The following is a 20,055-nucleotide window of genomic DNA, read 5'->3' as shown; positions in this document are numbered from 1 at the left end:
TACAAGACAGGCTCTCTGACCTGCCCTGTATAGGAGATAATCTGTTCGGTGAACAGATTCAGCAAATAGTGGCTGAATTAAAGGACCATCATGAGACCCTCAAACAGCTCTCATCGATACCTTCTGACTTTCCTTCTTGAAGGGCTCTAAGAAGTCATTCTTCCGCCCAAGGAAGTACTATCCTCCACCAAAAGGTCCCGAGTTACGAGGCCTTATCAAAAATCTCAGCCTCGCCAGCCCCGGAAGCAAAAGCCACAAGCAGCTCCCCAGCCGAGGCCTGCTTCAGGTTTTTGACTTTCCCTTGGAGAGCAGCAGCCTGATTCCTCTGCCAGGCATACCAGTGGGAGGTCGATTGTGCCACTTTCACGGCATGTGGCAATCACAACCGACCAATGGGTGCTAGCAATCACTGCTCAGGGTTACCACCTGAACTTTCTTGCTCTTCCACTGGAATCACCACCTCTAGAAGCGTGGAGAGTAACCGACCACTCTGTCCTTCTGGAGCAGGAGTTTTCCCTTCTTCTCCAGTTAAGAGCAATAGAACTCGTCCCTCTTTCGCAACAAGGCCTAGGGTTCTATTCCCGGTACTTTTTGATCCCCAAAAAATCCGGGGGCTTCGTCCAATTCTGGACCTACGTGCCCTCAACAAGTACCTCCAGCGGGAAAAGTTCAGGATGGTAACCTTGGGCTCGCTTCTACCTCTTCTATAAAGAGGAAACTGGCACTGCTCTCTGGACCTCCAGGACGCATACATCCACATTGCGATAGCTCCAGCTCATCGCAAGTACCTCCTGTTTTTAGTAGGCGCACGGCACTATCAATACCGGGTGCTTCCATTCGGCCTAGCATCAGCACCACGAGTCTTTACCAAATGTCTCGTAGTTGTCCCAGCCTTTCTCAAGAAAGAAGGTGTTCACGTCTACCCCTATCTAGACGACTGGTTAATCAGGGCCCCAACCCAGCAGGCTGCTCGATCGTCCCTGGATTTGACCCTACACACTCTAATTTCTTTAGGATTTCTCGTCAATTACGAGAAATCCTATTTAGTCCCATCTCAAACCTTGTCGTTCATTGGGGCAGACTTGGACACCTTACAGGCAAAAGCCTTTCTACTTCAACAACGAATGCAAACCCTCGTGTCCCTCGCTCACCAGTTGCAGTCTCAGTATACAGCAACAGCTCGGCAATTCCTTGTCCTTCTTGGACACATGGTGTCCTCAGTCCATCTCACACCAATGGCCCGCCTGGCCATGAGAGTCATGCAGTGGACTCTGAGGTCACAATGGATTCAAGCGACTCAGCCTCTGTCAACCATTGTCCACATCACCGACGCACTCCATCTGTCTCTTGCCTGGTGGAAAGATCAGAACAATCTCCTCCAGGGACTGCCTTTTCACCTACCAGATCCTCAACTCATTCTCACCACCGACGCTTCTAACCTCGGGTGGGGAGCTCATGTGAACGATCTACAGACACAAGGATCTTGGTCTCCAGAGGAAGCCAAACACCAGATAAATTTCCCGGAGCTTCGAGCACTGCGATATGCTCTCAGAGCTTTTCAGGATTGCCTATCAAATCACGTCATCCTGATTCAGACGGACAACCAGGTGGCCATGTGGTACATCAACAAGCAGGGAGGCACAGGCTCCTTCCTTCTGTGTCAGGAAGCTGCGCAATTTTGGGCTGAAGCGCTCTCCCACTCGATGTACCTCAGGGCCACCTATTTGCCGGGAGTGCATAATGTCTTGGCAGACAAACTGAGTCGTGTCTTCCAACCGCATGAGTGGTCTCTCAATCCCTCGGTAGCGACCTCTCTCTTCCAGCAATTAGGTTATCCCCAAATAGACCTCTCTATTTGGGGATAACCTTTGTGATCAGAACCACAAAGTGGACAATTACTGCTCCCTCATTCGGAGCGAGTGCTCTCAGCCTAGAGATGCATTCTCCCTCTCTGCTTTATGCATTCCCTCCACTTCCTCTTCTCTCGAAGACTCTCGTGAAGCTCCGTCAGGACAAGGGAACCATGATCCTGATAGTACCTCACTGGCCACACCAAGTGTGGTTTCCCATACTCCAGGATCTCTCCATCCGCAGGCACATTCCCTTGGGAACGCACCCGCTTCTGATCACTCAGAACGACGGATGCCTACGCCATCCCAATCTTCAGGCCTTGTCCCTGACGGCATGGATGTTGAAAGGTTAATCCTTCAACCACTTAACCTTTCAGATTCGGTTTCTCGTGTCCTGATTGCTTCGCGGAAGCCTTCCACAAGAAAGTCTTATTCCTATAAATGGAAAAGGTATACATTATGGTGTTCTTCGCAATCCCTTGATCCCTTTTCCTGTCCAATCCCAAGGTTTTTGGACTATCTCTGGCATTTATCGGAATCAGGTCTAAAGACCTCTTCCATCAGAATGCATGTCAGTGCGGTAGCCGCCTTCCATAAAGGTGTCGGGGATGTCCCTATATCGGTACAACCCCTCGTAACTCGTTTTCTGAAAGGCTTGCTCCATATCAGGCCACCTTTACGTCCTCATGCCCCTTCTTGGGACCTTAAGCTGGTTCTCGGGCGACTTATGAAACCACCCTTCGAACCTCTTCACTCCTGTGACCTAAAATATCTCACATGGAAAGTGATTTTCCTTTTAGCTATCACTTCAGCTCGCAGGGTTAGTGAGTTACAGGCCCTAGTTACCTATCCGCCTTACACTAAACTCTTGCAGGACTGGGAGGTACTCTGCACTCACCCTAAGTTTTTGCCTAAGGTAGTTTCGGAGTTTCACATTAATCAATCCATCATACTACCTATCTTCTTTCCCAGGCCCCACTCCAACCCAGGGGAACAGGCTCTGCATACCCTCGACTGTAAACGGGCTCTAGCGTTCTACCTAGACCATACAGTTGCCCACAGGAAGAGCACTCAGTTATTCGTCTCTTTCCATCCCAACAAATTAGGGCAACCTGTGGGTAAGCAGACTCTCTCCTCCTGGTTGGCGGACTGCATATCTTTTTGCTATCAGCAAGTAGGCATTCCTTTCCAAGACCGTGTTAAAGCACACTCTGTGAGGGCCATGGCGACTTCAGTAGCACACCAACGATCGGTGCCGCTTCCTGACATTTGCAGGGCTGCCACCTGGAGCTCTCTCCACACTTTCGCAGCCCACTATTGCTTGGACAAATCTGGAAGACAGGATTCCATCTTTGGCCAATCTGTCCTGCGTAACCTATTTCCAACGTGACGTACCAACACCCTTCCGCCTGCCCGGTGGGGTTCAGGATGCCCTCTGCCAAATTCCACCCCAGTTGTTGTGCCTGTTGCACGCCGTTGGGTACATTTGGTGCATGTTCGGACACCCTCAGCTCTGTACTCACCCATATGTGAGGACTACCATCCTGCTTGTCCTGTGAGAAAGCAAGTGTTGCTTACCTGTAACAGGTGTTCTCACAGGACAGCAGGATGTTAGTTCTGACGAAACGTGCCCGCCGCCCCGCGGTGTTGGGTTCGTAACGTTTTGTTGTTTTATTTTTTCGGTACTGCCTGTAGCTATCAAATAAGACTGAAGGGGGACCCCTGCTGGCTTCAGGGTTAGTGCCATGCTGGGCATGCCCAGTAGGGGCCAGTCAAAGTTCTGGAAACTTTGACAGACGTTTTCCGTGATTGGGCTCCATCCTGATGATACCACCCATATGTGAGAACTAACATCCTGCTGTCCTGTGAGAACACCTGTTACAGGTAAGCAACACTTGCTATACTCTAGGTTGCAGCTGTACTAGGGGATGATACAAAGGCATTATGATATTCATACTTTTGTTTTCTATTCCTTTCCAAATAATTCCTAAATTTCTATTTTCTTTTTTTTTTTTTTTTTTTTACCATGGCCACACACTAAGCTGAGGATTTCAATGTGTTTTTCACAAGGATTTCATGATCCTTTTGCTGAGCGATAATACAGGCTGATGCAGTATCCACGGGGGAAAATGGGCACTCATGATTGAGCGCCCGCTTTCCTAACGCATGTCCATCCACCTCTCCCGAATGCGTGATACAGTACGCTAATGAGCTGCTGCATTAAAAAGGAGGTGCTAGGAGAAATTGTGTGTCCCTAGTGCCTCCTCGGCATTGGGTGCCCAGGAGAAGTGGCTGTGCATGGGTTAGGAAAATGGATGATCAATTTTACAAGTGTCCATTTTCCTAACCTGACCGCCGGCAAGATGTTTTTAAATTTTTTTTTTCCTGTGGTTTTTCTGTGGTATCTCCGAAAAAGTAGTATTTTCTGCTTTTCTATTAAACTTTTGGGGCTTCTCAAGACTTAATGCCAGTTTCAGGGCTGGTGTTAATTTTTGAGGGTTAAAATGTGTGCATTATTTTTTACATAAGGGGGTACTAGCTAATAGCCTCATCAACATGACATTTACAAATGATGAACGCTATTAGCTACGCACTGGTTTGGACGAGTTAATCCCCTTATTGCATAAGGGGTTAAGGACATGTGTCCAAAACGTGTGTCCAACTGTTGGTTAACCTGTACGTTAGCCTGAATGCACAGTATTGCATTGGCCTGTGTAACCCAGCATTGTGTAATTATAGTTAGGATTATTTTTCCTTCTGTGCAACACTTTGCATTTGTCTGCATTAAATTGCATCTACCATTTAGATGCCCAGTCCCCCAGTCTCGCAAGTTCCTTCTTCAACTCCTTATAATTTGTTTGTATTTTAACTATTAGAATAATGGTAATGATTGTGAGCCCTTGGCCGTGGCAAGGATGATGTAGCCTCGTAGGCGTACCTACTAGGCTGTTACCAACAGCTGGCAAACACCCTGGGACAGGCTGGAGTTTCGCCTAAACCAGCCCTGTTCCTGCAAGTTGAGTCCTTGGGTTCCAGGGGCTGCCAGAACTTATATGGGTCCCAAGGGCAATCCAAGAGAAAGTCCAAAGATAGACCAAGAATCAGAGCAGGCAGGGTATAGTCAGAGTTCAAGGCAAGGCCAGGGTTGTTCTGAGAGACGGACAAGTCTTGAGACTTTAGGGTCTTTCGGGATCACAAATTTCTCCCATCAGTTGAAAGATGTTGGCTCAAAACTTCTGAATTAATGGGCAAATCCACCGGATATGCCAGAAGGACTCTTCCCTCCCACATTTGCGCCAACACTGTCCATCAGCATTGGGATACATTCTTCACATCCTTTCTGGAGTAATATACCATCTGTACAATACATTATAGCCATGTTCAACTAGCATCGAAGATACAGAACATCTCTTAACAGACATATAACATAGGTCCCACATACCTTCATCCCAAACCTCACCTAAGTCAGATTCCCAGGCCTCCATATACTTACATTTTGTCCCACTTGCTTTACTTAACAAAGCATATTATCCCAGGACAAGCAGGATGCTAGTCCTCACATATGGGTGACGTCATTGACGGAGCCCTATCGCGGGAAAAAACTTCTGTCAAAGTTTCTAGAAACTTTTGACTGGCAGCCTGAGGATACTGAACATGCCCAGCATGCCATGATATTCTCTGTCACATGGGTCTCACTCCAGTCTTCGTTTTTCCGCGCTGCTCTGAGCATTGCGGTGACAGGAGCCCTGTGAGTTCACTCACAATTTTGACTGAATAAGTCACTTAATTTTCTCATATTTTCCCCATTTCGGGTCTCACTTCACATTTGTCACCGGACGGTGACAAAACTAATAGTGATTTTCGCTTTCTCATTGATTCTTTTTTTCACAGAATTTTTCATCAACGGCTGTCGATAGTGACATGGCCTCGGGCTTCAAAACATGCCCGGTCCGTAATCGGACCATGTCAATAACAGATCCACATCTTGAATGTGTGATCTGTTTAGGTGAAAAGAATGATATTTCATCATGCCCACAATGCTAAGAGATGACCCCGAAAGGTAGGAAACTCCGGCAGGAAAAGATGACACATCTTTTCCATCTCTAGCTAGTTCCCGCACCATCTACTTCGACGAAGTCATCTCCAACAGGAGTCACAAAGAAACTCCTTAAAAAACGGCACCTCGAAGGATCTGGAGACGCTTTATCGCCAGCCCCGTCGACATCATCGACCAGGTCAGTCTCGGAATCGAGGCCTAAGCATAAACACTGGCATCGTCGATCCTCGGCGTCCCCGTCTCTTCCCCCCCGGGAGAACCGACTGTAAAGCGGCATAAACCTAGCGATGTTCCGCTAACCTCCGCGCTCACGGTGCCATCGTCTACACCATCGATATCAACGCCCACCTCGACATCGCAATTACCACCGACTACGCAAGACTTAGCCGTCCTCATCAAACAAATGGTGATGGAAGCCTTGCAGGCACAACTTCTGGCGACATCGCCGATGCCGGCGGTCACGCCGATGCCAACAATAATACCGATGCCTGAAACCATGCCAATGCCGTCTTTGACTACTACGTCATCGGTACCATTACCATCCGTATCGATGCCTCTCTCAATGTCGGAAGTTCCACCGATAGCTTCGATTACTACTCCCATATCGATGTTTTCATTTCTCTCTACATCGACATTGACCATTCCATCGATTCCACAGCCGATATCCGTGTACACTATGGCACCCACCTTACCTCTGGCTAAGACAGCATCGGTATTGAGACAAAAGACATCGACTAAATTAAACCCTTCGATGACTAAATGTCCACCAACAGTTTCTGAGGTTCCAAGTTCTGGAGAATCAGCACTGCATGGTATCCTTACCAAGAGATACCACGAATTGCTAGCCTCCTTGCCATCTAACCCTGTAGAAGAGGAGGTAGAGGACATTCCACCTGATGACCCTCTACCAGGACCCTCTGGTGTACCTCCTCCTCATAGGACTACACCTACTCATCATCAACCAACAGACTATGATACTTGGTCTGACACTGATTCAGATGCCTCATCAGAGGCATTTATGTCTGATCCGTCACCACCTCATGCCAGGAAACAATCACCTCCAGAGGAATTTTCTTTTCCAATTTTTGTACAGGAGATGGCAGATTCCATCCCTTTCAAACTACAAGCGGAACAGGACGCCAGAAAACAAACTTTGGAAGTACTCCACTTTGTAGACCCCCTAAACACACAGTTGCGATTCCTATCCATGATGTCCTCTTGCAACTACAGCAACGTCTCTGGGAGCATCCCTGCACGGTTCCTGCAGTGAATAAAAGGCTGGGTACAACTTATCTTGTACAGTCCACACCAGGATATCAAAAAACACAACTCCCCCACCACTCAGTGGTTGTAGAATCGGCGCAGAAGAAGTCCAGAGGATCAAGGACCCATTCATCAACACCTCCAGGTAAAGACAACAGATTCCTGGATCAACTGGGCCGCAAGGTATTCCAAGGAGCAATGCTGAACTCTAGAATTTTAGCATACCCACCTATACATGACCCAGTACCAGAGGAACCTCTGGAAAAAAATAGAGGAGTTTGTGCCATCCCTGCCTACACAATACCAGGAAGCTGCACAAACTATTTTCAACAGGGGGTTAGACACCGGTAAGCATGAGGTCTGAGTGGCCTATGATGGCTATGAGACGGCTTCAAGAGTTGCTGCATCAGGCATCAGTGCCAGAAGATGGGCCTGGCTCAAAGCCTCGGATCTAAGGCCAGAGGTGCAGGATAAACTGGTCGATCTTTCTTGCCTTGGAGATAATTTATTTGGCTCCAAGGTACAAGATGCAGTTTCACAGTTACGCGAACACACAGAAACTTTGCGACAGTTATCCTCCCTTCCACATGACTCTTCCACACATACTGACCGCAGGCCCTCGCGAAGAGATATCAGGTGGCCTTTCTACAGACAATGGAGATATTATCCTCCTGCATCCAGACCGAGGCCTCCCAGGTGCCAGCAAAGACTACAACAGAGAACAACTAGGCCCCAACCTGCTCCGCAAACCTGACCTGCTACTGGATTTTGAAATCACATCCAGAGAATGAAGCCTTTACTCGAATCCTCACCCAGCACTACCAGTGGGAGGAAGACTGTCCAACTTTTACAACACTTGGACTTCAATAACATCGGACCAATGGGTCCTGTCCATAATACACCAAGGATATCAAGTCAATTTCATATCAATTCCCCAAGATTTTCCACCGAGTCACTCTCATCTCAGCGAAAATCACACACTTCAACTACAACTAGAATTATCCACCCTTCTGAGAGCCAGGGCTATAGAGATGGTGCCCAGGTCTCAGAAAGGAAGAGGATTCTATTCCCGTTATTTCCTCATTTCAAAGAAAACCGGAGGACTATGTCCCATCCTAGACCTCAGAAATCTCAACAATTTTCTAAAAAAAGAAAAGTTCAGGATGGTTTCTCTAGGCACCATGCTTCCCCTTCTTCAAACAGGAGACTGGCTTTGTTCTCTGGACCTTCAAGACGCTTATGCTCACATTCCAATATTCCCTCCTCATCGCAAGTATCTGCGCTTCATGGTAGGTCATCAACATTTCCAGTACAAAGTACCATTCGGCCTTGCTTCTGCTCCCACAGTATTCACCAAATGTCTGGCAGTAATAGCAGCACACTTATGCAAGCAAAGTGTGCATGTCTTTCCATATCTAGACGACTGGCTCATCAGGAGTCCTTCTCAAGAAGGAGCTCTCATCTCTCTAAATCGAACAATTTCCCTACTTCACTCCATAGGATTCCTCATCAATTATCAAAACTCCCACCTTATTCCATCTCACCTACTCCAATTAATAGATGCAGATTTGGACACTATCTTATCAAGAGCCTTTCTACCCAAGGATCGAGCAGAAGCATTATCCCTGTTGGCAAACTCGATTCGCTCAAGGAAACAAGCAACAGCTCATCAGTTTCTAACCTTACTAGGCCATGTGGCCTCCACAGTTCATGTCACTCCTATGGCAAGGCTAGCCATGAGAGTAACCCAATGGACATTAAGATCACAATGGATCCAAGCCATACAACCACTGCATTCTCCAATTCAAGTCACCCACCAGCTATGTTCATCTCTCCTTTGGTGGGTGAACAAGGACAATTTGCGCATGGGCCTACCCTTTCAACAACCAGTCCCTCAAATAACTTTAACTACAGATGCATCCACCTTGGGTTGGGGAGCACACATAGACAATCTCTAAACCCAGGGTACTTGGACAAAGCTTGAAGCAACATTTCAAATAAATTTTCTGGAGCTTCGAGCTATACGTTATGCGCTGCATGCGTTCAAGGACTGCCTTTTACACAAGACTGTTCTCATCCAAACGTACAACACAGTAGCTATGTGGTACATCAACAAACAAGGAGGTACTGGCTCGTATCTCCTTTGTCAAGAAGCTGCACAGATTTGAGGCTGGGCCCTGAACCACTCAATGTTCCTCAGGGCCACTTATCTGGCAGGCATTCACAATGTAGTGGCAGATCGACTCAGTCGTCAGTTCCAACCACACGAGTGGTCCCTGGATCCCTCAGTAGCGACCAGGATATTTCAACGTTGGGTGCAACCAACAATAGACCTCTTTGCGTCACATCTGAATCACAAAGTGGACAAATTCTGTTCTCTACACAAACAGAACAATCAGACACCCAAGGACGCCTTGGCTCGCCCTTGGACCTCAGGCCTACTATACGCGTATCCTCCAATACCCCTCATAACAAAGACTCTAGTGAAGCTACAGCAGGACAAGGGGTCCATGATACTCATAGCCCCGTATTGGCCTTGACAAGTATAGTTTCCCACACTCCTAGACCTCTGTCAGAGATCCAATTCGTCTGGGAGTAGCTCCCACTCTCATAACTCAGGATCAGGGTCGGTTGCACCATCCCAACCTTCAATCCCTATCCCTGACAGCATGGATGTTGAAAGCTTGATCTTACAACCTCTCAATCTTTCAACCAATGTATCTCAAGTGCTTATAGCTTCACGTAAACCTTCAACACGAATGAACTATTCTTCGAAATGGAGAAGGTTCACTTTGTGGTGCAGGCAAAAGAGTATTGATCCTTTCACTTGCCCCACTACTTCTCTACTAGACTACTTATACCATCTTTCAGAATCTGGTCTCCAGACTTCATCTGTAAGAGTACATCTAAGTGCAATCTCAGCTTACCATAACAAAATGGGGGATGCACCTATCTCTTGTCAGCAGGTTTATGAGAGGTTTAACTCAGCTTAAACCACCAATTCGGCCACCAGTCACAGAATGGGACCTGAATCTGGTTTTAACAAGACTAATGTGTTCTCCATTCGAACCCATAGATTCCTGTGATATTAAATTTCTCAATGGAAGACTATCTTCCTCATAGCCATTACATCAGCTAGAAGGGTTAGTGAGTTACAAGCACTTGTCACATACTCACCCTATACAAAATTCCTACATGACAGAGTAGTTCTCCATACACATCCAAAATTCCTTCCCAAAGTAGTTACGGAATTCCACTTGAACCAATCCATAGTTTTACCCACATTCTTTCCAAGGCCTCATTCTCACCAGGGAGAAACAGCCTTACACACCTTGGACTGCAAGCGTGTGCTATCCTTTTATTTAAACCGCACTGCAGTCCACAGGAAATCCAATCAGCCTTTTGTTTCTTATGATCCAAATAAACCCAGTAAAGCAGTGGGTAAACATACTTTATCCAATTGGCTAGCAGATTGCATCAGTTTTGCTATGAAAAAGCAGGCCTTCCTCTCCAAGGGCGAGTAAAGGCACATTCAGTCCGAGCAATGTCAACCACATTAGCGCACTATCGTTCAGTGCCAATCCTTGACATATGTAAAGCCGCAACATGGAGTTCTCTTCACACCTTTGCAGCTCATTACTGTTTGGACAAAGGACGACGACAAGATTTAGCCTATGGACAATCTGTCTTAAAGAACTTGTTTCCAGTTTAAACCCAACTCCTTCTACAACCAACCTGCTGTTATCCTCGGCTGCCTCAATTCCAACACATCACTTCACTGTTGCCTCAATCTGAAATGACTCAGCCTCTAGCTTGCTAATCACCCATATGTGAGGACTAGTATCCTGCTTGTCCTGGGATAAAGCAAAATTGCTTACCTTGTAATAGGTGTTATCCCAGGACAGCAGGATGTAGTCCTCACGAAACCCACCCACCACCCCGCGGAGTTGGTTATCAGATTTTTTCTTAATTTATTTTTTGCTAACGCTTATTGCTACAGACGAGACTGGAGTGAGACCCCTGTGGCAGAGAATATCATGGCATGCTGGGCATGCTTAGTAGCCTCAGGCTGCCAGTCAAAAGTTTCTAGAAACTTTGACATAAGTTTTTTCCCTGCGATAGGGCTCCGTCAGTGACGTCACCCATATGCGAGGACTACATCCTGCTGTCCTGGGATAACACCTATTACAAGGTAAGCAATTTTGCTTATCGTAGAGATAATATCTTTAATTGTTGCTTCCTTCTCACAATATCCCTCAAAAAGAGACTTCCCTTTCCTTAAATCATATTTCAATCTAGATGCTGCTACAAAATGTACCGGGATCCCAAAATTATTCCTCAGTTCTTGGAAGTCCATCACCTTTTGTCCACTTCACAAATATTCCAGTCTATCCAATCCCGCCTTCTCTCATTTAAAAACCACATACTCATTTCCCACTAAAAACTCTGGGTTGTGCCTATTAGGCATTCTGTAGTAATAAGCTATGTTGCCCATAAACACCTTTTGCCACCTCCTCCAAATATGTAAGGTACACCCAGTGCATGGAGATAATAGGTTTCCATCCCATCTAACCCCTCCAGACTTCCAGAAAATGCTTTGTATAGGAATATTTCCCATTAGAATTTGTTCAATATCTAGCCATTGTTTACTATTCTCCTTGTCGTGACAATCCACTACAGCTTTCAATTGAGAAACCATATACCATAATACTTTAAAAAGTTTGGGATACCCAGTCCTCCTTCCTCTCTAGATTGATATAAGATGGTTTTTGCCACCCTAGGCTGTCTCTGTTTTCAGATCAAAGCAAATATTTATTTATTTAGATATTTTATATACAGTCTTTCCATGTCAAGATCACAACGGTTGGACTGATAAAACAAGAGGGTAGGCTGTCTAAAAAAGCTGTGAGGGTAACAAGAATGGGTTAGATGCCCAAGAATGTCCGTTTAGAATCTTTATTATGGAGACTCGTTCATCAAATGATGAGTCTGACTCAGGCCGAGTTTCGCCCCCACAATGGGGCTGCCTCAGGGGCTACATTACACAAATAACAAATAACTTGACAATACAGGACATAAATAAATCAATTGTGAAATCATATGCACATATAAAATGGTACATATAAAATGGAAACAAATAGAATGAACACTGATAGATAGACATAGTATGGGTGTATACAAAAATGTATGATTTTACCTGTGTTTTTAATCTCTTGAATGTGTATGATTGTTTTCTCATACCTTAGAGCAGAGCTTTCCAAACTGTGTGTCGGGACACGTTAGTGTGTCGCCTGCAGTGTACAGGTGTGTCGCGCAAGCCCGGTCAACTCTGATGCGAGTTTGGGCTTTTTTTTTTCTAGAGATTCACTTTTTTTTTTCAGTTTATGGGTTGCTTATTATTGGGTGATTTTTGCTGTCAATTGCGTTTTTTGGGGGGTTTGGTGGGTGGAACGAGCCCAGCCATCCTTGCATTGGCTGCTGCTGCCGATGAGGCCTGGCCATGAGGAGTACTGACTGCAAGCAGCAGTGTCTGGTGATCATGGAAGGGAGTGAAGCACTTACCTGGCAACAATCAAAAAGACGAGGTACATGAGTGTGGGGGCCAGACATGTGCTGGGGGGAGAGATATGAGTGTGTGGGGGACAGACAATTTGTTTTATTATTGTTTCTCATAAATTATAACAATAACATGAATCTTGGAATATATATTTTTAATATAAATTTAAGGTTTTCATGAGATAGGTTGTGTCGTGAAACATTTTATTTATGTATATATTTAAGGAAACATACATAAATTGTCGAAATATGTTTCGTTCGTTTAACCTTTAACCTCTGGTTTACTAGTAGACTGAATTACCGTGTCGTGAAATTATGTTTCTCTAAAAAGTGTGTCACCAACATGAAAAGTTTGGAAAGCTCTGCCTTAGAGGATTAGTGATCATCTGTAAGATGTGCAAAAATTATAATAAGTGCATGATATCAAAAAAATGCAAAAGAACAACAAAACAAAAAAACAAACGTAACTAAACGGGAGAGTGACTTTACAAATGTCTGGAGCAAATGACCATTATTTATTTAAACAAAATATCAATATAGAATTCTTCCCAAATACATATGTCTTAATATTGAATGGCTCACACCACTGGCTGTTAAAAAGAAAATTGCCACTGAAAAAATAAAAGTAACAGTGCTTACCTTATTATTGAGGGACATAGGGTTTAAATAATAAGAGTCTGAGGAAAACCGCATTGTGAGAATGAAAGGAATTCAGTGTGCTCGGTCTATTGGGAAAATAACTTACAGAACTCAGCGCTGCACAGACTCAATAAAAATGTAAAAAACAGCAAAAAGATATTTTTATAAAACTTACTTTTTAGGTGCATCCGACCAGCAATTAAGTCTCCTTTCTAAACACAAACATGAATCCCACTTACAATAAGGGCTTTAAAAATGCTGATAACCGAGCCAAAAACAAAGTCAGTCAAAAAAGGTGGGAGTGGCCAAAAAATCCCCATATGTGACAGCTCAGTCAGAAAAATGGCACATAAGTGTAGAACACTTATGAAAATGAAAATGTAACCACTTAAAAAAGTGCTAAAATCAAAATGAATAAATAAAGGTGGGCAAACCTAAAAAATTCCAATATGTAAAAGCTGTGTCTGTGATCTCCCGATAAAAATTAAAAAAATAAAAATAAAAAATAATAAAATAATAAAATCAATGGGGCATAAAATAAAAGTAACAGACAGTGTCTAAAAATAAATAAATGCACATCAAGCTGACAAACGTAACTAGACGGGAGAGTGACTTTGCAAATGTCTGGAGCAAATGACCATTATTTATTTAAACAAAATATCAATATGGAATTCATCCCAAACACATACGTCTTAATATTAATTGCCACTGAAAAAATAAAAGTAACAGTGCTTCCCTTATTATTGAGGGACATAGGGTTTAAATCATAAGAGTCTGAGGAAAAATGATGGGCACTTGAATGAACTTTTACCGGATGAGCCATTCTTTAAAGATGATGATAATGGATTCAAGGATTTCCTCAAAAAATGGGAAGAAACTATTAACATCAGCAAAAGCCTTGTAATAAGCAATCTTCATGCATCAACTTTACTTGAATACTGCAGACACAAAAGGATTCCAAGAGGTCTACATGTAAATAAACCGTCCAGCATGTTCGAGGACACAGAATTTATGGTTGCATAGGAAGCTATTTTAAATAAATGCTCCTTGGACTTGATGATTTTAATTATTAAGACATCGAGGAAGAGAGAGGAAACCCTGAAGAGCAAACTAGATGAACAACTTGAATATCTAGAAAAGAATGATTTATGCTTCAACATAATTCACGAAGGCTACAACAAACATTTGGACAATTTCACACATGAATTAAAAAAGGTTAAATTTGAAAAATTCAAACAAGACGGAAATGATTATAAAAATCATAGAATATATAATTGGCATTGACAAAATAAAACTCCGTATATGGGAAATAAGTCGCATCATCGTCCAAAAGAACATAATGAAAATAATGAAGTCTTTAATGATAATACAACCATGCTTGAGAATAAGAAAGATAAAAGAATACATGAAAGTCCGGAGCCAGGCAGGAATGCTAAAAGAATACGTAGCAATGTAGATACAGAGTTAGATCCATCAGCACCTTTATTTTCTGATGCTGGCAAATATGACAAGTGTAATGTAAAAAGTAGACCAGCGACAAGAGCATATGAAGTGAGCAAATTTTGGAGAAAAGATTCAGTTAAAAGGAGAGCTACCTTACAGCAAACAAGGAAGTCCTTTTTTGAGGGGTTGAGGAGCATGGAGAGGGAGAAGTTAGCACCACCAACAACAGAACAACCCATACTACAATCACTATCAGGCATTCCAAAAATGGCAGTAGAACAAACGAAGCATAATAACAACATTGTGAATATTTCTACACGCATACTCACGACACATGAGGAAAAAGCACTGCGAAAAGGGTTCTCTATTGTCCCAACTCCAGCTTACAATGCTTTTAAGACACGTATTGAGTTATTTAAATTTACTAGGAAACTTAAGATAATGGATGCATTTTCCGACAAAATATCTATGAATCAGGATATATCCATAGTCAAAAAACCGAGCAAATGGATTCCTGACAACATTACCAAGCCAACCATCCAAATATTTGAGAGTTTGATATTACGAGATCTAAAAGAATTGGAATCAAAACAGACTACTATAAAGAAATATTTTAACATGACACATCTAGAAAGAATCACACTCTATACTCTTGGAAAAGATCGTGACATCGTAATTAAGGCAGCAGACAAGGGCGGTAGCATTGTAATAATGGACAAAGAGCAATATATTCAAGAGATAGATCGCCAATTGTCTGATTGCACTTTTTATGAAAAATTAAAAAAAGATCCTACTGTCGCAGTCAAAAATAACATTGATAATTTATTATCCATAGCTAAGGATGGTGGATATTTGACAAACAAAGAATAGGATTTTTTAACAGTAAAATTTCCTATTTTACCCACTATTTATGTCCGCCCCAAAATCCATAAATCCATTACTAATCCTCCCGGCAGACCTATTATCTCAGCCAATGGCTTTTTACTCGAACCTCTCTCCACTTTTATTGATACTTTTTTAAAATCAGAGATTACTAAGATCCCGTCTTATATTCGTGATTCAGCACATTTTATAAAGTTTTTAAATGATTTTAATGATTTTAATGATGAAATTATAATGGTAACCATGGACATAGAATCATTATACACAAACATACCTCAAGATGCTGCTCTAGATATTATTGCTCAACAACTTTCAGAACGGAACACAAACATGCGTATACCTAATCAATTTTTATTGGAATTGGCAGAGATCACCTTAAAAACCAATTTTTTGTTTTTAATAAACAATATTTTCTACAAATAAAAGGTGTTGCCATGGGTTCGCCCATGGCTCCGTCAGTAGCAAACTTGTACGTGGCTAGATTTGAGAGATTATTTTTAACAGAACATACATTTAAAGACAATATTATCCTATGGAAACGTTACATAGATGATATTTTCTTCATTTGGAAAGGTGGCTCAGACACCTTAAATTGTTTTTATAATTGGATCAATACTTTACATTCTAATTTAAAGTTTTGTAAGAATTTTAATAGGGTTCAGATTCCTTTTTTAGATGTTTTAGTTAATTTTAAGAATGGTTCATTCACAACTGATATTTATCGAAAACCCACAGATACGAACAAATTTTAACACTATTCTAGTTGTCATAACAAATCTTTGAAAAAAAATTTACCCTATTCACAATTTTTGAGACTGAAAAAATTGTGCAGTGGTCTGTAGTTGTTTAGGATCAGGGGGTCACTGGTTTTTTTTCTTTATGATTGGTTTAATAATTGCCCCTTTCAGTATGTCCGGCATTGACCCTTCTACTAAGGACAGGTTTATGATCTTTGTTAATATAGGGGAAGCTATGTTTGCTAATTTTTTAATGTCCATAGTGGGCAGGGTGTCAATTATATGTGGAGTGGGATTTAATTTTTTTAGCATGGATTCCAATTCCATGTCTGTTATCTCGTCAAACCTAGACCATAGTGTGACGTCTCTTTTGTGCATTTTAATTTCTTGTTTAGTGGTATTAGGGATTTTGGTTCTCAGGTTTGCAATTTTGTCATTGAAGAACTGTATTATTTTATTGCACCTATTTTCAGGTAAGTTCAGGGGGGACTCCATTTTGTCATTAGTGAGATCTCTAATTATAGTGAATAGTGTTCTTGGATTATTTGCAAATTTTTCAATTTTTGAGCTGTAGTACTGTTTTTTTTGCATCAAGAATTACTTGTTTATAGTAGGCTAAGTGTTTTCTAAATTTAGCTAAGTTTTCGTTTGTTTTATATTTCATCCAAGGAATCCTGGCTTCCTTGCTGCTCTAACCACAAGGCTGCTCCTCCACTCCTATTGAGGAAATTTCTGTTTTGTATGCCTGTGAGACTTGTTTATCTGTGAAAACAGGAAGACTATTAATTTATGTGTGAGAAACTGTGGAAATACTATTTGTGTTACAGCTCTGCAACAAACAAAGGCTAGCTGGGGTCTTGGAGGGGGAAGATGGAAATGGAGTTGGGGGTAATCTGGGGGTAGAGCTAGGCCGGCTTCCCTTTATGGGAGGGATAAAAGCAGACTTTCTCCAGTCCCCTACCTCTGCAGAGGATAAATGAAATAGTAGTCAAACAGCAGTAGATGGAAAAACCTTTCCTAGATTTAAAAAAGGTTTAGACAAACTTCTGGAAGAAAAGTCCATAGACTATTATTAAAGTGGACTTAGGGAAATCCACTGATTATCCCTGGATAAGCAGCATGGAATCTATCGACCTTTTGGGATCCTGCCAGTTACTTAGATCCAGTATATAGTTCTTATCCACCTTGCTGTTGCCCTGCCACTGTAGCAACCAGACCTGTCAGTAGATGTAGCTGCCTGAATTTGGCTCAAGAATTAATGTATTTTGTGATTCTGTTTCATTGCTGCTCTAACCACGACAATTTTTAGATCTAATTCTCAGTGGAGCACAGGACTTGGTGAGAGAGGTAACGGTGGTGGGGCCGCTTGGCAATAGTGATCATAATATGATCAAATTTGATTTAATGACTGGAAAAGGAACAGTGTGCAAATCCAAGGCTCTCGTGCTAAACTTTCAAAAGGGAAACTTTGATAAAATGAGAAAAATTGTTAGAAAAAAACTGAAAGGAGCAGCTACAAAAGTAAAAAATGTCCAAGAGGCGTGGTCTTTGTTAAAAAATACCATTCTAGAAGCACAGTCCAGATGTATTCCACACATTAAGAAAGGTGGAAAGAAGGCAAAACGATTACCGGCATGGTTAAAAGGGGAGGTGAAAGAAGCTATTTTAGCCAAAAGATCTTCATTCAAAAATTGGAAGAAGGATCCAACAGAAGAAAATAGGGTAAAGCATAAACATTGGCAAGTTAAATGTAAGACATTGATAAGACAGGCTAAGAGAGAATTTGAAAAGAAGTTGGCTGTAAAGGCAAAAACTCACAGTAAAAACTTTTTTAAATATATCCGAAGCAGAAAGCCTGTGAGGGAGTCAGTTGGACCGTTAGATGATCGAGGGGTTAAAGGGGCACTTAGAGAAGATAAGGCCATCGCGGAAAGATTAAATGATTTCTTTGCTTCGATGTTTACTGAAGAGGATGTTGGGGAGGTACCCGTAATGGAGAAGGTTTTCATGGGCAATGATTCAGATGGACTGAATCAAATCACGGTGAACCTAGAAGATGTGGTAGGCCTGATTGACAAACTGAAGAGTAGTAAATCACCTGAACCGGATGGTATACACCCCAGAGTTCTGAAGGAACTAAAAAATGAAATTTCAGACCTATTAGTAAAAATTTGTAACTTATCATTAAAATCATCCATTGTACCTGAAGACTGGAGGATAGCAAATGTAACCCCAATATTTAAAAAGGGCTCCAGGGGCGATCCGGGAAACTACAGACCGGTTAGCCTGACTTCAGTGCCAGGAAAAATAGTGGAAAGTGTTCTAAACATCAAAATCACAGAACATATAGAAAGACATGGTTTAATGGAACAAAGTCAGCATGGCTTTACCCAGGGCAAGTCTTGCTTCACAAATCTGCTTCACTTTTTTGAAGGAGTTAATAAACATGTGGATAAAGGTGAACCGGTAGATATAGTATACTTGGATTTTCAGAAGGCGTTTGACAAAGTTCCTCATGAGAGGCTTCTAGGAAAAGTAAAAAGTCATGGGATAGGTGGCGATGTCCTTTCGTGGATTGCAAACTGGCTAAAAGACAGGAAACAGAGAGTAGGATTAAATGGGCAATTTTCTCAGTGGAAGGGATCTGATTTGGGACCCTTACTTTTCAATATATTTATAAATGATCTGGAAAGAAATACGACGAGTAAGATAATCAAATTTGCAGATGACACAAAATTGTTCAGAGTAGTTAAATCACAAGCAGATTGTGAAAAATTGCAGGAAGACCTTGTGAGACTGGAAAATTGGGTATCCAAATGGCAGATTAAATTTAATGTGGATAAGTGCAAGGTGATGCATATAGGGAAAAATAACCCATGCTATAATTACACAATGTTGGGTTCCATATTAGGTGCTACAACCCAAGAAAGAGATCTAGGTGTCATAGTGGATAACAAATTGAAATCGTCGGTACAGTGTGCTGCGGCAGTTAAAAAAGCAAACAGAATGTTGGGAATTATTAGAAAGGGAATGGTGAATAAAACGGAAAATGTCATAATGCCTCTGTATCGCTCCATGGTGAGACTGCACCTTGAATACTGTGTACAATTCTGGTCGCCGCATCTCAAAAAAGATATAATTGCGATGGAGAAGGTACAGAGAAGGGCTACCAAAATGATAAGGGGAATGGAACAGCTCCCCTATGAGGAAAGACTAAAGAGGTTAGGAGTTTTCAGCTTGGAGAAGAGACGACTGAGGAGGGATATGATAGAGGTGTTTAAAATCATGAGAGGTCTAGAACGGGTAGATGTGAATCGGTTATTTACTCTTTCGGATAGTAGAAAGACTAGGGGGCACTCCATGAAGTTAGCATGGGGCACATTTAAAACTAATTGGAGAAAGTTTTTTTTTACTCAATGCACAATTAAACTCTGGAATTTGTTGCCAGAGGATATGGTTAGTGCAGTTAGTATAGCTGTGTTTAAAAAAGGATTGGATAAGTTCTTGGAGGAGAAGTCCATTACCTGCTATTAAGTTCACTTGGAGAATTTATTTTATTATTTTTTATATACCGACATTCATCTCAATTGAGATATCACACCAGTTTACATTCAGGTACTGTAGGTAT

General features: G+C 42.3%; 1 protein-coding gene across 5 annotated transcripts in view; it reads left to right on the top strand.

The window, feature by feature from the left end:
* PMFBP1 (polyamine modulated factor 1 binding protein 1) overlaps positions 1-20,055 on the top strand; it is a 1,053,891-nt gene that overhangs the window by 238,517 nt on the left and 795,319 nt on the right. The gene's annotated exons all lie outside the window — the stretch shown is intronic.

Source organism: Rhinatrema bivittatum, chromosome 7 (assembly GCF_901001135.1).
Source record: "Rhinatrema bivittatum chromosome 7, aRhiBiv1.1, whole genome shotgun sequence".
Classification (NCBI taxonomy): domain Eukaryota; kingdom Metazoa; phylum Chordata; class Amphibia; order Gymnophiona; family Rhinatrematidae; genus Rhinatrema; species Rhinatrema bivittatum.
Note: the sequence above shows the minus strand (reverse complement) of the source record. Positions and strands in the feature narration are given on the sequence as shown.